Source organism: Tyto alba, unplaced genomic scaffold (genome assembly GCF_018691265.1).
Source record: "Tyto alba isolate M040663 unplaced genomic scaffold, T.alba_DEE_v4.0 Super-Scaffold_1, whole genome shotgun sequence".
NCBI classification, from domain to species: domain Eukaryota; kingdom Metazoa; phylum Chordata; class Aves; order Strigiformes; family Tytonidae; genus Tyto; species Tyto alba.
In genome coordinates this window covers 37,600,572-37,613,892 of record NW_024881261.1, presented here as the reverse complement: position 1 = coordinate 37,613,892, position 13,321 = coordinate 37,600,572, and the positions used below count along the sequence as shown (strand labels likewise).

The following is a 13,321-nucleotide window of genomic DNA, read 5'->3' as shown; positions in this document are numbered from 1 at the left end:
ATGGGGAAATTAAGCAGAGCAATTATCCGTGGGATAATTACACGGCCCTTGCACAAGGCAGTGGGTGCTTCCGACCCCTCCGGCCGCCCTGGGAGCCGGTGCTGGCGGCTCAGCTGGAAACCTGGCTCCCTGCAACCATACCAAGCCGTGGTCACCCACAGCCCCCCACCACCAGCCCCCCCCCCCCCCCCACCTCCCTTCTCATCCCCACTTCTGCTCTTTGTGTGCAGGGGGCATGTCGAGGGGGGGTTTCTTCCCTGCCCCCCTTCTCCTGGAGCTGCCCCCATCCTGCATTCCTCTTCGGGTGGAGATAAGGATCCTGTCTGGCGCCGGGGTTTCAAATGTGCTCCCTGATTATCAGCAGGCGCCGGGGCAGAGCCCCAGGCAGCAGATAAAGAGGGAAGGGGAGCAGAGGAGTGGGGGCTGCCGCCAGCCCTGCTTGGCTGCTCCCTCCCCTCCTCACCCCACAGCCCCCCAGACCTCACTTAACATCACCACTGCTTCGTTTAGGAAGTTGTTAATCCCACTTGAAAAGATATTTTAATTTTTTTTTTTTTTTTGGAGTGCACACCCAGGGCTCCTGGGGCCTCATGACTGCTAAAGAGGACTTGCAGACGGGGCTTGTGTAGGGATGGAGAGGGATGAGGGAGATGATGTCCCAAGCTCAGCAGCTTGGTTCATTGCTTTCCATCTTTGCTCAGCCTCCCAGGGGCGCAGCGCTTTGCCTCCTGTCCACGGCCGCGTGAGGTTTTGGCACAGGGATGCCAGCACCAAGCATGCCACGGTCTCTCCTGGAGGAGGGGACATGCATGTCCAAAATGACATGTAAAGTGCTGCACGGGACACTGCCATGTTCACATCCCCCCCCCCCCCCAACCCCTCGCATTGCACATCACAGCCTTGTGTGTCCCCCACCAGCCTCTCGAGCTGGGCTTGGCCAAGGTGCCCTCCGAGTTTTGTGAGCTATAGGGCTGGGGTTTTTATCAGCTAGGTGAACCCCCAACTGGGCAAAAGCTCTTATCATGGGGCTGTCCCTGCCGTGGCATCTCTGTATGCAATTAAACCCCATGTGTCTCCTCTCTGCCAAGGAATCTGGAGGCGAAGGAAGAAGCTTATCTTCCTGCTGGTGGCTGGAATGCTCTTGCAGACCAAAGGCATTTCTCTGTTGTGCTAATTCTGAGATCTGGGGGGGGAAAGAAAAACAGGGAATTTTGCCCTCTCTTTTCACTAGTAAGCTTATAAATAACAGAGCAGCATCCTGGGGAGGGGTGGTAGGTTTTTGTTTTTGTTTTCTTTTTTTTATCTTAACTTTTTTTCCCATCCTCCAAGTGCAACTCTGGGCTGATATCCCAGGAATGTGATCTCTCTTGCTCATAAAGCCCAGTTTCTGGCCTCCTCCTTTCTCCTCCTTCCTTCCCAGGCATTAAAGAGCCATGACTTGGGGATGAACTGGTAGTTCATCCACTGGGATGCTCCACAACATATGGGGCCTCTGGTTTCCGGTGTGATTTCTCTGAAGCTTCCTGCATTAATATTTGATGCTCTTCCTTGGGGTGAACATTAAAAAGAAATGACCGTCACCACCCAAAAAAAGAAAAAAAAAAAAGAAAAAAAAAAAAAAAAGAAAGGTGCTTTTTCTTTTTAGTGGGTAGAGAGCAAGAAAGAAAGGAGGAGGGGGGAAAAAGCTAAAATGCAATCATTTTTTATGGCTTCCCGGAACGGCTTGGATGTGGGTTGGACGGCAGCGGGTCAGGAGCAGAAGGAGCAGATAGCCCCATGATCGTCTGCCTACTTGCATCTTTCCCTTTCAGGTCGTAAATATAAAACCACTACTTGAAAAACAAAAAGCTCGTTAAGCTGTCAGCGGGCTCCCTCTTGGAAGGTCATAAATGTGTCTCTTAGCAGCGGCTTTTGTTCCTGTCTGGACTGGGGAATAGGCACCAGGTCCCCCCATGGGGCTGGAGGGAGGTCCCTGTCCATAGGGACACCAGTAGCTGGTGGGGGGCCCTGACCCCACTAACGAGGGGAGTAACATCCCACCACCACAGATTTGAGGCTCCCCATCCATTCTTGACCTGTGCCTTGGTCTTCCACATGGACCTTGGAGTATCACCCCTAGGTGTGATGGTGCTCCGGTGGAGCAGAAGCAAAGCACAAGCTCTGCACAGGTTCTGTCTGTTGGTGCAAGGGCAGGGTCAGCGCTGCTGGCCAGGGCCTGCGGAGCGTTGGCTTCTCTTACAAAGCTTCTGGTAGCGTGATAAAAGACAACAAAATACTTGAAATTAGACTAACTCTTGTGATAGCAGTGAGCTGGGCGTAGGGGGAAGGGGAGAGCATCGTGGCACGTGGTAGAACATCTCCGCCAAGCGATCTCTGAGCACGGTTGGGTTTTTGGCTGTCTTGACAATGACGAGCGGTGGCCCCTGTGGACTGTCCCGTGGCGGGGGCACAGCCTCCTGCCTCTGTACCACCTCGCGGATTTTATTGCAGAGAAGCTCAGCTCAGCTCCTTGCAACTTGCTGAGGCGGGTGTTAGAGAGATGATTCAAATAAACAGCCCAGCAGACAGGAGGAGGAGGAGGAGGTGGTGGTGAAGAGCGTCCTGTTGCCTTCTCCTGGGAGGTGGTCTACAGAGGATCAGCCAGGAGGGTGGGTCGGTCGGTCTTGTGGCTGGTGGTTGACCTAAACGCAGGTTGTTTTGGGATGCTTGTTGTTCTGGTGGTGGTTTTCCTCTGTCTCTGGCTGCATTGCAACTAGACAAAACAGCCTTGGAGATCCTTCCCATGCCCCGGTGAGGAGCGTGGATGTGGGGAGGAAGAGGGAAGAGATCTGAAGTGGGCACTGTTGTGATCCATGGGCGTCAGGCAGCTACCAGTGGGTGCAGAAGCAATCCGTCCTGGTGTGGAAAGGATATCAATATTTTACAGCCTATTTTTCTTCCAGAGAGATATTTTCCACACAGAGAATAAGGACGCCCATCCCTGTGATCTGTTTGTCATTTAAGGCCCTGATATTTTTCTCTTGGTTACACCATGTGCTGAAAGTGCAACCGCTCTCGCATTAACATCTAATTAGCAGCAGCTAAAAAAACGTGCCTGAAACAGGAGGAGAAAGAAAAGGGCGAGAAATTAAAGATGCAAAAGACCTGTTAGATCATCTGGCCCTTCCTTGGGGATTGTTTCTGCGGTGTTTTGTCCAGTCTTGCTCAAAAGTCTCCAGGGCCATTACCGCTTCCCTCAGAGGCCATTTCATTGTGTATTGAGAAAAAACCTTTATAAATGTAAAAGCTTTATACAATTGAGGTAGAAGAAACAGATTGAGTCATTGTATTGTTCTTTGTAATCAGCTTTGCTTTTCATTAATTTCCTCCCCAAAGCCTTATTTAAGCTGGGAATTTGAAAGAAAAAGCAGGGAAACAGCACGTGTGAGGGGTGGTGGGAACAGGCTGCCGGGCTCGGGTGGGTTCCTGTGCATCACCCTCCTCGCCCCGACAGCTTGGATGTGTTCAGACATCTTCAGGAGCCTGTCTGCCTGCTCCCTGGGCCAAATTTAGCTGTGGTGTTGCACAGCAGGGACTGGTTCAGTGCTCTCACCACCTCTTGCGATGGGGTCCAAGTCGTCTGGGCAGCTGCTTGCTGCCGTAGCCTTTTAATTTAGCTATTTTTAAAGATGACAAGTAATAGCACCAAAAAAAAAAAAAAAAAAAAAAAAAAGCTACAGGTGTGTGTCAGCTGGTGCAAAGGTGACCAAAACTTAAGGAACAAAATAGGGCTGGGCTTTTGTGGCACCCTTGCTGCTGCAGTGGCTCGGGGTGCTTGGCGTTTGGGAGTTGTGCCCTTCGCTGCGGGGCGTGCAGCGACATGGGAGTGGGCAGGCAGCCTCCTGTGTCTCTGTTCCTGACACATCGGATGCTTTTTGCTAGTGGTGTGTCCTGGGTGAGGCTTCTTTAACTAGCTCTCTATATCCTCTGCTGTCCCAGTGTTTTTGCTTTTTTAACCTTGCCAGCCTGCTGGATTAATTTTTTTCCTTTGAAGTGCCTTGGTTCTTTCCCTTCCCAAACCACTGCCCTTCCTCCTCTGATATTTTGTCCTTTCCTCCTGTCTGTTTTTCTCCCTGACATCCCCATTCTTATCCCTAATGTCTCCCTTTCACTCGCCAAGTCCCCTACATCTTGTCTTGCCTCTCCAAGGGGAGATGCTCCAAATTCAGGCAGGCTGCCAGCGTGGGTGCAGAACACCCTGTAAGAAATGTCCTTGTCCCTCCTGCTCTGCTGGAACCGATGCCTAAGCCACGAGCACTATCACTTCTGGCCCTCAACAGTCCTCTATGCTGCTGCCCACGTGTGCACGGTGAGAAATGAGCAGCGGGTGCCAGATGCCGCTTCCTCGCCAGCGTGGTCCGACACCGGACTGACTTTAATCCTCCCCGCTGGAAAACACGAGAAGCTAATCCCAGACAGACTCTGCCAGAGCGAAGGGAAAGTCCATCCTCTGCCTTGGTAGGAAACACAGAGGAGATGTTTTGGGGGGGAACTGGGGTTTGCTCTGGTGAGCTGGGGGGTTCCCATCCTGTGCAAGGAGCGGCTGGTTTGGTCCAAGGAGCTGAGCGAAGCAGGTTCGCCAGAGGTTTGGTGCTTTACCCCATGCCCTGACACAGCCGGTGGAGCAGCGGAGGAGGCAGCGGCGTTGCTCCTCATGGCGGTTGCATTTCCCAGCTATAAATGCAGCTGGGGCTGCACGGAGATCACAGAGGTGGCTCCTGCTGTGATCCAGACCAGTCCTGAGCATCGCTGCTCTTTTATTGCAACTACCCCCTGCCATCTGCTAGCTCGGCGGGGTTGCTTGCATCCCTGTGCCCCCTCTCTTTTCTCACCCCCAGAGCACCCCGTTGGCTGTGGGCAGGTGGAGAGGGAAGATGTGGGATGGCAGCCTGGGCTGGCGGCCACGGGGGAATTCCCCGGTGCGGAGGGCCTGGGCTGCGAGCCTGCCGAGCCAGCTTTCCTCCCGCGCAGCCGAGCTGGAGCCTGCCCAAGCATCAGGCCCTGCAACCTCCCCAGGCTTCCCGGGTCTGTGCACGGGGTAGCGTGCCAGGTGGCTCTTTCTTCAGGGCTTTTGGAGGGCTAAGAGTAAGAGATGAGAATCAGAAGGAAGAAAATACCTCCAGCCCCTGCGTCTGCAAGGCAGGACCTCCTCTCTCCCGCAGAAGAGGATGCGGGGCATCTCTCAGGGCTAGGAAAGTGTGCTCTGGTGCCAGCCTGCCTCCGTCCTGCAGTGCTCAGAGCCCTGTACCAGGGTGTCTTGCGATGCTCAGGGCATCCTTTAATGCTCAGAGCCCTTCTCAGGGGTGTCCCGTGATGCTCAGGAGTGTCCTGCGTTGCTCAGAGCCCTGCACAAGAGCATCCTGCAGTGCTCAGAGTGTCCCACGCCACTCGAGAGACCTGCACTGGGATGTCCCCCTCAGCGGTGACGTGCCCCCAGGGCTTTCCCCGCTCTGGCAGAGGGGCTGCCGAGGTGCCCACGCATCGCTGGGCACCCCGGTGGGAATAGCACGAGGGTTTTCTCATTTCGCCCAGCACAGAGAGGGATGGGAAGCTCAGGGGTTGCACCACTCAGCACATGAGGTGAGCGGAGTGATGGGCACGGGTTTCCCCAGGGAGTGCCCTTTTGGGGCAGGGGAAGGGGTTTTGGGTACCTCTGCTGAGCTGGAACCACGGGAGCAGGTACCCGGAGCCGTGCTGCGGGGCTGGCCTTGCAGGATGGCCGGGGCCAGATGTTTCCCAGATGTTACTCACTTCCTGTCTGGCTCCTCCGCATTTAGCTTTTTATGTACTTGTTTGTTTTGGACTACAAACAAAATAAAAAGGGTTTTTATAACCCTGTTCCCATGAGGCTGCGAGTTCAGGATATAATCTGAAGTCTATTCACTATTGTCTCGATCCCCCTCCTTGCCCTCGGTGTCGTCCCCGGGCACGCACAAGCTCACACGCTGCTTTTGTTAAAATGTTTTTTTTCCCACATGACGTCTTTTCTCAATGGGCCACAGGACCATTTTTCCTTATGACCTCCTCCAGTGCTCAGGGGAGCGGTGGGAATATCCCTGGCGCGTTTGGGATGGAGGCAGGAGGAGGAAACGCCGTGTTTCTCAGGCCTGACCTGCTCCTTGCCGTGGGCTCTACCGTTGGGAGGGGTTCTCCTCTACATCTGAGGATGGGAAACTCATTGCATGGATGGTATCCAGCATCCGGATGGATTGCTCTTGCGCCAGTGCTTTGCCTTGCTGAGGATGGTTGGAGAGGGATGGGGGGGGGGAATGCGGAGAGAGAGAAATAGCCACGTGGAGCACTTTTAAAAGAAGATTAAAACACGTGGATTAAAGGTGTTTGTACTTGATCAAGTGAATGCAGGGGTTAAAAAAAGAAAAAAATCACAGAGGGGTCGGGAATGATGTTACATAAGGGAATATGGTCGGCTTTGGGGTAGGAAGGAGGAAAAAAAAAACTTATCTAAATGTATTGTATGTTCTGGCATGTCAGGAAGTCCCAGCAATCGCCGTAACTGGGAGCTGTTACAAATGCAGCCGTGGAGTTTTGCTCTCCTGAAAAGGGCCTGGAGCAGAGCTGGTCCTGTGGCTTGGCGGACTCCTTCAGCGGATGCTCCCCCGGCCTGTCCCCCTGGGTCCCGGGGCACCCACTGTCATACCTGCCGGGCTCAAACTCACAGGGAAACAAAATGAAGCTGTCAGCATCCCTTTAAACTGTGTATGTTTGGCTCTTTCTGGCCTCCTCTCACTTCATTTATAATTTTTTTTTTTTCCTGCCTGTTGGGGTTAAGGCCCCTTTTCCTCTTTTCTTTCTCCTTCTCTCTTAATTGCCTGTTAAATAATTTAAATATTTAGGACTAAAGGGCTTCAATTATCCATTAATTTACATTAGTAATTTATATATCAGGCTGAATGGACACACTGTTAGTGTAATGGGTCCCCGCGGACTGGCAGAAGCCGTGCTGCAGTGCATTTTCCTGGAAGCACAGCCGTTTCTTTACACCTCCCAGCCTTTATTTCAAGCGTGGGGAGGGAGCCCGCTGCCTGCACGCATGTGGGGCCAGGCTGCTGCGGAGCCCGGCGCGCTCCCGCACGCTCACAGGTGGCAAATGCAACCCCATCCCCTTACCATTTAGTGCAGATTTTTTCTTTTTCTATTTTTTTTTTTTTTTTTTTTTTTTGGCAGTTTGAGCTTTGCTTGCAAGAGCCCGGCACTGCCCGGTGCAAAATGGAGCACACCTAAATATTCCCCTCTGACCTCAGCTGCAAGCAACACTGTCCTTAACAGGTTCTAGCTTATATTTAACACTAGATTTGAGACTAAACCGTGGTTTTAAATTGAACCAGAAGGGCTGTATCCCTGCGTGGATCTGCATTTTCTGGTTGCTGGCACTGAGGAGCCCTGGTTGGGGGCTCCTGTAGGCACCGAGCGGCTGAGCTGGAGGAGCTCGGCATGCTTCCAGGAAAACTTGTCTCTCTGGGAGTGGGGAGAGACCTGTGGGAAGGTGCTGGAGGATCCTCAACCCCATCTGCTGTCTCCTCGGCATTGCAAGCCTCGCCTATAGACGAGCCACCGGGCTGGGGTTGAGCACGTTGCGCGGTGGTGGGCACGTCCCTTGGTGAGGACGGGGTTAATTTGGGAGGCACAGCGCAGGGTGGCTGTGGGCTAAAGCCATCCGTGGGAGCCGTGGGGATGCCGGGAAGCAGCTCAGGGCTGGTGGGTGGCTAGGGAGGAGCCTTAAAGGCCGGTGTCCCCTGGGTAGTGACAGCCGGCTCTTCCCTCCTGTCACCCTGCCCCGGGATGGGGATGGGGCAATACCTGTTTTCTGCATTCAGACACCCCATTTTGAGGGGGGATCTGGGGGTTTTCGGGTGCTTGTACATGGTTGGTTTGATCGCAACCTGATCGCCACCAGCCCTGGGCTCTCTGGCAGCCAGTGTGGCCAACTCACAATGCCATGGCAGCTAGTCCAGCCAGGGCAGGGGGCAACCAGGCATCACCAGGACCCATCCCTGCTGCAGCACTGAGATTCCCCGGCTCCGGGGCAGGAGAGAGGCCATTTACTGATTGGGCTCCAGGGAAGAGCAAATTGGAGCCAAGCTCCATCGCTTCGGCAGGCAGGGGGGGGCAAGGATTGTGCCCCCCTCGGAGGCGGGGGCTGGCCCGTGGCCCTGGGCTGGGGGCTCTGCACCAGCCCTGCCTGCCCTCCCAGAGCAGAGGTCACTTAATGACTCTGATTACCCACAGCATGGGCGAATTTAAAGCAATTAGCACAAATCACTTATGGAAATGCAGCCGCTGGGGGATAGAGAGGAGAAGAGGAGGAGGCTGGGGGCCATGGTGCTTTTTTTCCCTCCTCTTTCTGTTGGCTTTGTGCTTGGCTCTCAGTATGCATGGTCCTGCTCCCTGGAGGTGTTTGTGGATCACCTTTGGTCCCTCTCTCTTGCTTCACGTCCCTCAGAGGGGTCCTGCAAGAGCCATTTCACTGCTAGCCCAGCTAAGGCTGTGCCTCAGGTGTCCTGCATCCATCCTAAATACCCTCCAGTTTTGAGGTTGGAGATGCTCAGCGCAGCATTTATCACCGTAAAGTGCCTGGATTCAGCATCCCAAACTGTATTTAATTTGGTAGTGTTGCACCTTGTTAGCAAGCATCCTAATTTTTTAAGGCAATTTGTGTCAATACCTTGAGGTCCTGTAGCACTAAGGGAGAAGGGAGGGAGGGGAAAGCGTGGGTGGGAGCGTGACTTGCATGTCGGGGTATCACTACGTGTAGGTCCATACAGGTCGCAGCATCAGTGGGGATGCTGCCATGTGGGGTGGCACGAGCCCTCAAATCTGGGATATTTCCAGCCCTGGCACCTCCGGCTAAGAAGGGGAGGATGCTCCTGGGGAGGCTGGCCCACCGGGGGGTTGGGGTTTGGTCCGTGGGGCAGAGTGGGAGCGTGTGTGCCTGAGGACAAAGGGAGGAAAAAGAAACTCAGCGCTGCGGGAACACGGGCTGTGTCCAGAGAAGAAAAGGTGGAAATTCCCGGTGGTGAGAAAGGAAGAAACTGGCTGGGGCAGCTCGGGGTCCCGTGGTATTTAAATGCCAGGGAGTGTGGGAGGGGAGGAGGGTGCCAAACAACGTTAGGAAGCTCCCAAAGGCTTCCCACTTTGCCATCGATGGAAATGGGAGCCGGAGGTAAAAGGCTTTGTTTTTTGTAGGGGTTTCCTTCCGCTGGAGCATGGGGTGTTTCTCCCCACGGTGCAGGTGGGGAGGCAGTGCTGCCAAGCAAAGACAGGCACCAAAATCAGGCACCCACCAGAAAATCCCCCCCAAACCCTCCCAGATCAAGTCTCAGGTTGTTTTCTTTTTTTTTTTTTTTTTTTTTTTTTTTTCTTTTGCTCTCTGTAAGAGCAGGTGCGACATGCTTAGGAGCCCAGCTGGCTTCGGGGTTTAGAGGGGAAGGAATAAAACTAATCAAGGTGACTGCTAAAACCCTTTTGCAAGCAGCCAGAGACCTTCTATGTGCTGCGATGGGAAAGCCAAAGTCTGGTCCCAGGTACCTGCTCTCCTACCTGCTCTTGGCTGCTGAGATTAAAGTAAACTGAGATTAAAGTAATACAGAGGCAAGGGAATGGGGAAGCCTGGTCCTCTAAGCTTGTCTTGCTGATTGTTTGGTTTTTTATTCCTTAATAGGGATATTACGGAAAGAGGAGGGGGGAGAGAAAAGTCTTCATATTTGATATTCAACATCAGCAGGGATTATTTCTTTTTTTTTTTTTTTTTCTTAAATCATTTTTTATCCCTGTTTTCCCCCTCCCCCCTCTTTTTTTTTTCATTCTGTTTGTCCCTTATTGTCTCAGGAAAATGAGGGGAGAAGAAAAGGGCAGAGAAAGGACAAATGAAAAGCAAAATGTTTCCAGCCTCTATTTGTGGTGGTTGGGTGTTTGCCTTTTTTTTTTTTTTTTTTCGGTCGTAGCAACAAATCTGAAAGATTAAGGGCAACTTTAAAGACTATTTAATAAAGGGACCTTAATCAGTTGCTCTTGTGATGTTCCTCCCCCTTTTGAATTAATGGGGAATTTGGGGCATCAAATGAACCTTTTCTTTAGTTGTTTGGTTGTGGTTTTTTTCTTTTTTTTTTTTTTTTTGTTTTTTTTTATGATTAAAAATAATGCCACGATTTAAATGATTCAAAAACAGTGCGGCATCGCACCGAGCACCCTGGTCTATTGGATTGGAACGCCCCGGCGGGGTGAGGGGTGAGCCTGGCCAGTGGGAGCCGCGGCACGGGGCGTGGGTGCTGCTCCCACCCCATGCCTGCCACCGAGCGAGCTGCGGGAGGAGAGTGGGAAAAGCGTCGGGAAAAGTAGGGCAGCGTCTGGCGAGGGGCCTGCGGAGAGGCTGGCTGGAGGCGGCGGGGAGCATCCTTCCAGCCAGCTTTGGCTTCCTGGGGCTTGTGGGAGCTGCTAGGGAGGAGAGAGAGAGAGTGGGTGAGAAAAAGACAAAAATGATGGGAGGGAATTAAAAAAAAAAAAAAAAATTTAATTCTCCTTTTGCACTGCTTTTCCCTTCTTTGTAGCCAGCTGCCTAAACTTTTCGCTTTACCTTGTTGGGCTCGTGCCATCCCTCACTTCCCCGCATCAGTTTTGTTGGGGTGGGCCACACGCAGCCCTCCTCTGGATTTTGGCACCGAAATGCCAGCCAGGACCATCAAACCTTGTGAGCTGCTTTTAGAGGGCAGGGCTGGGTTGTTCCCCCCCTCGCTGTTTTGGCATCTGGGTGCTCGGGGTGTGAAACCTGCTCCCTTCCAGCTCACAGCCCCCCCCCCCCGGGTGATGCGTGTGCCCAGGGAGGGCTGTGGGGAGCTGGGATGCTTGGTGGGGGCAGCAGGGCATCCTTCTCTTCCCAAGGGGCACTGGGCGGTTCGCAGCCCTGCTTGCTGCTGGTTTAAAGTTGCTTTTCTTGCCCAAAGCCAAGGCAGTCGCCTCCAGATTTGCACGTTTGTCAAGGAGGGGGGGAAAAAAAAAAAAAAGAAAAAAACCCCAACAAACCCAAAACACCAACCAACAAAAAACCACCATTGCAAAACAGCCGCCTGGAAATTGCACTCTCAAGGGGAATGCTGGGGAATTTACATTTTTAAATATGTATGTAATTTGGGCGAAGGGGAAATCGCTTTCTGTCTGCGAAACTGGCAACTTTCTTTCTCACGGAGTTAGCATTTTAAAACTGCATTGCTCATTTGAACAGGAGACTTTTTTTTTTTTTTTTATCCAAGGAGAGATTGCATCTTGCACTTGATTTACTGCAGTTTGAATGATAATTAATAATTCCTCGGACTTTCTGGCACTAACTGGGGCAACAAGTCCCTGTTTGTTCCTTGTTTTCTTTTCCCTTCTCTCTTTTCTTGTTGAAATTATTATTCTTCTCACAACAGAAACACAGTACACGCCATACATGTGAATAAACAGCATATTACCACATTATCTGCTGCTGACTTTTTTCTTTTATGAGCCAAAGCAAATAAATAAAAGTTCATATAATTATTATATCCATTAAAAATAACGCTGTAGCTCAGTAAACAGAACAAACTATACAAGAGTACCGCGACAATGGAATTAAAATAGCACAAAGAAAAGTGTCTGTGCCCATAACAAGAACCAACACTAGATGAAATTTGGAGATAGTTTTCAAACATAACTGCTTCCCTGAAGGAAATGTATAAAATAGCACAAAAGAAGCGAGTACAATAGAGTGTAATGGGGATTTGCTACATAATTCCTCCTCCTTTTTTCTGTCTTTCTTTTTTATATTTTTTTTAATTCATCCTCCATTCTGTGGGTATTTATGGGGATTCACGAGGCTCACAGCTCTGCTCTGTTAAAACCAGAAATAAGGAACAATTTACTCCAATCTGCCTGCGCCGTGTTATAAATCTATATAATGAAAAATGAAGAGGTTCGTACCATAAGGGATCTCAGCTGTTTACACTTCTCAGGAGGCTTCGCCTTTGATTATCATAATCATAAAGATAAACAAAAGAGTAGTGGCTCCATAAATACTCCAGCGTAATGCATAATCAGCAAGATAAATCTTTCTCCTCTGAACTCCTGGCAAGGGAAGTTGCTGCCAGAGCCTGGGTGTTTCTCTTCCAGGGATGCTGGTGCTCGGGTTTTGGGCTGGGACCCCCTTAGCTGTGGCTTGCAGTGGCACAAGGATGCTCTCTTGGGATGCACAAGGATGCTGTGGTGGGACATCCCGTGTGAGGGCACCCAGCTTTTCGTTTTCCCCTCGGGCTGCTTCGCAAAATCTTGACCGGGGGATTTAGCTAAAGAAATTTTTTTTTTTTTCATTTTTTTTTTTTTCCAGTCAGGTGAAGTGGTTTTTGATCGATAAGGCTGTTGCGTGCAAAAACATCCTCGGTGCTGCCCAGCTCCTTCTTCCCACCCTCTTCTCAACACAAACTTTGCTTTCTGTTTTGTTTTGTTGTTGTTGTTTTTTTTTTTTTTTTTTTTTTCCCCCACCCAGTCCAGTCCTGGTTTAATAAAGGTGTACAGCGAGGGAGGCCGGCTGCAGGCTTTTCATTTGGCTGGGAGAGGAATCTGCTTATTTTTTTCCAAGGGTGTAATTAGGCCTGGCTGGGTGCACCCCCTCATTACCCACACTGGGGAGGAATGCTCTCTAATTATAATGTTTGCCCGCCACTGGGCGGGGGGGAACTGCTTTAACCCATCTGGGGTGCTGCTGCGAAATGTCCGTCTGTCCTGGTATCTGTCTGGCCTGGGCTGGGTGGGCTCCAGGAGGAACTAACTGGAAGTGATGGGATGGAGTGACTGGGCTCACTCATGGCTGGATTTACCCTGCGGGGTGATGCCAGGTTTGGCAGGGTGGGATGCAAAGGGACCTTAAAAATTCCTGTAATAGGGGCAGTCCATGGAGGAAAATGAGCTGGTTTGTCAGGCGGAGATGCTCTGGGGAAGAGGTTAGGTGGCTCTTTCCAAATTTAGTTATCAATAAAAGATTGGTGAGAATGGAAAGGCTCTGTTGTGTTGCACAGAGGGGGACAAGGGGGTCTGTGCTGCTTGTGAGTCCCTAAGGGGGAGACGGAGGGGGGAGATCCCCAAAACGCAGCCCCTGCAACCAGGCTTGCGGGTGCTTTCCTGGCTGGTGGGAGCGGGGAAGGGGTGGGCTCTACTTTTTGGGGGGTGGAGAGGAAGACCCTATAAATGCATGAGCCTGAGGTGGAGCAACACCTCCTGCTGCCCCCAGCGCACCACTGGTATCGAGGGTTGAACC

General features: G+C 51.7%; 1 protein-coding gene across 2 annotated transcripts in view; it reads left to right on the top strand.

The window, feature by feature from the left end:
- The window catches only part of UNC5B (unc-5 netrin receptor B), a 55,789-nt gene that overhangs the window by 18,318 nt on the left and 24,150 nt on the right, over positions 1–13,321 (top strand). The gene's annotated exons all lie outside the window — the stretch shown is intronic.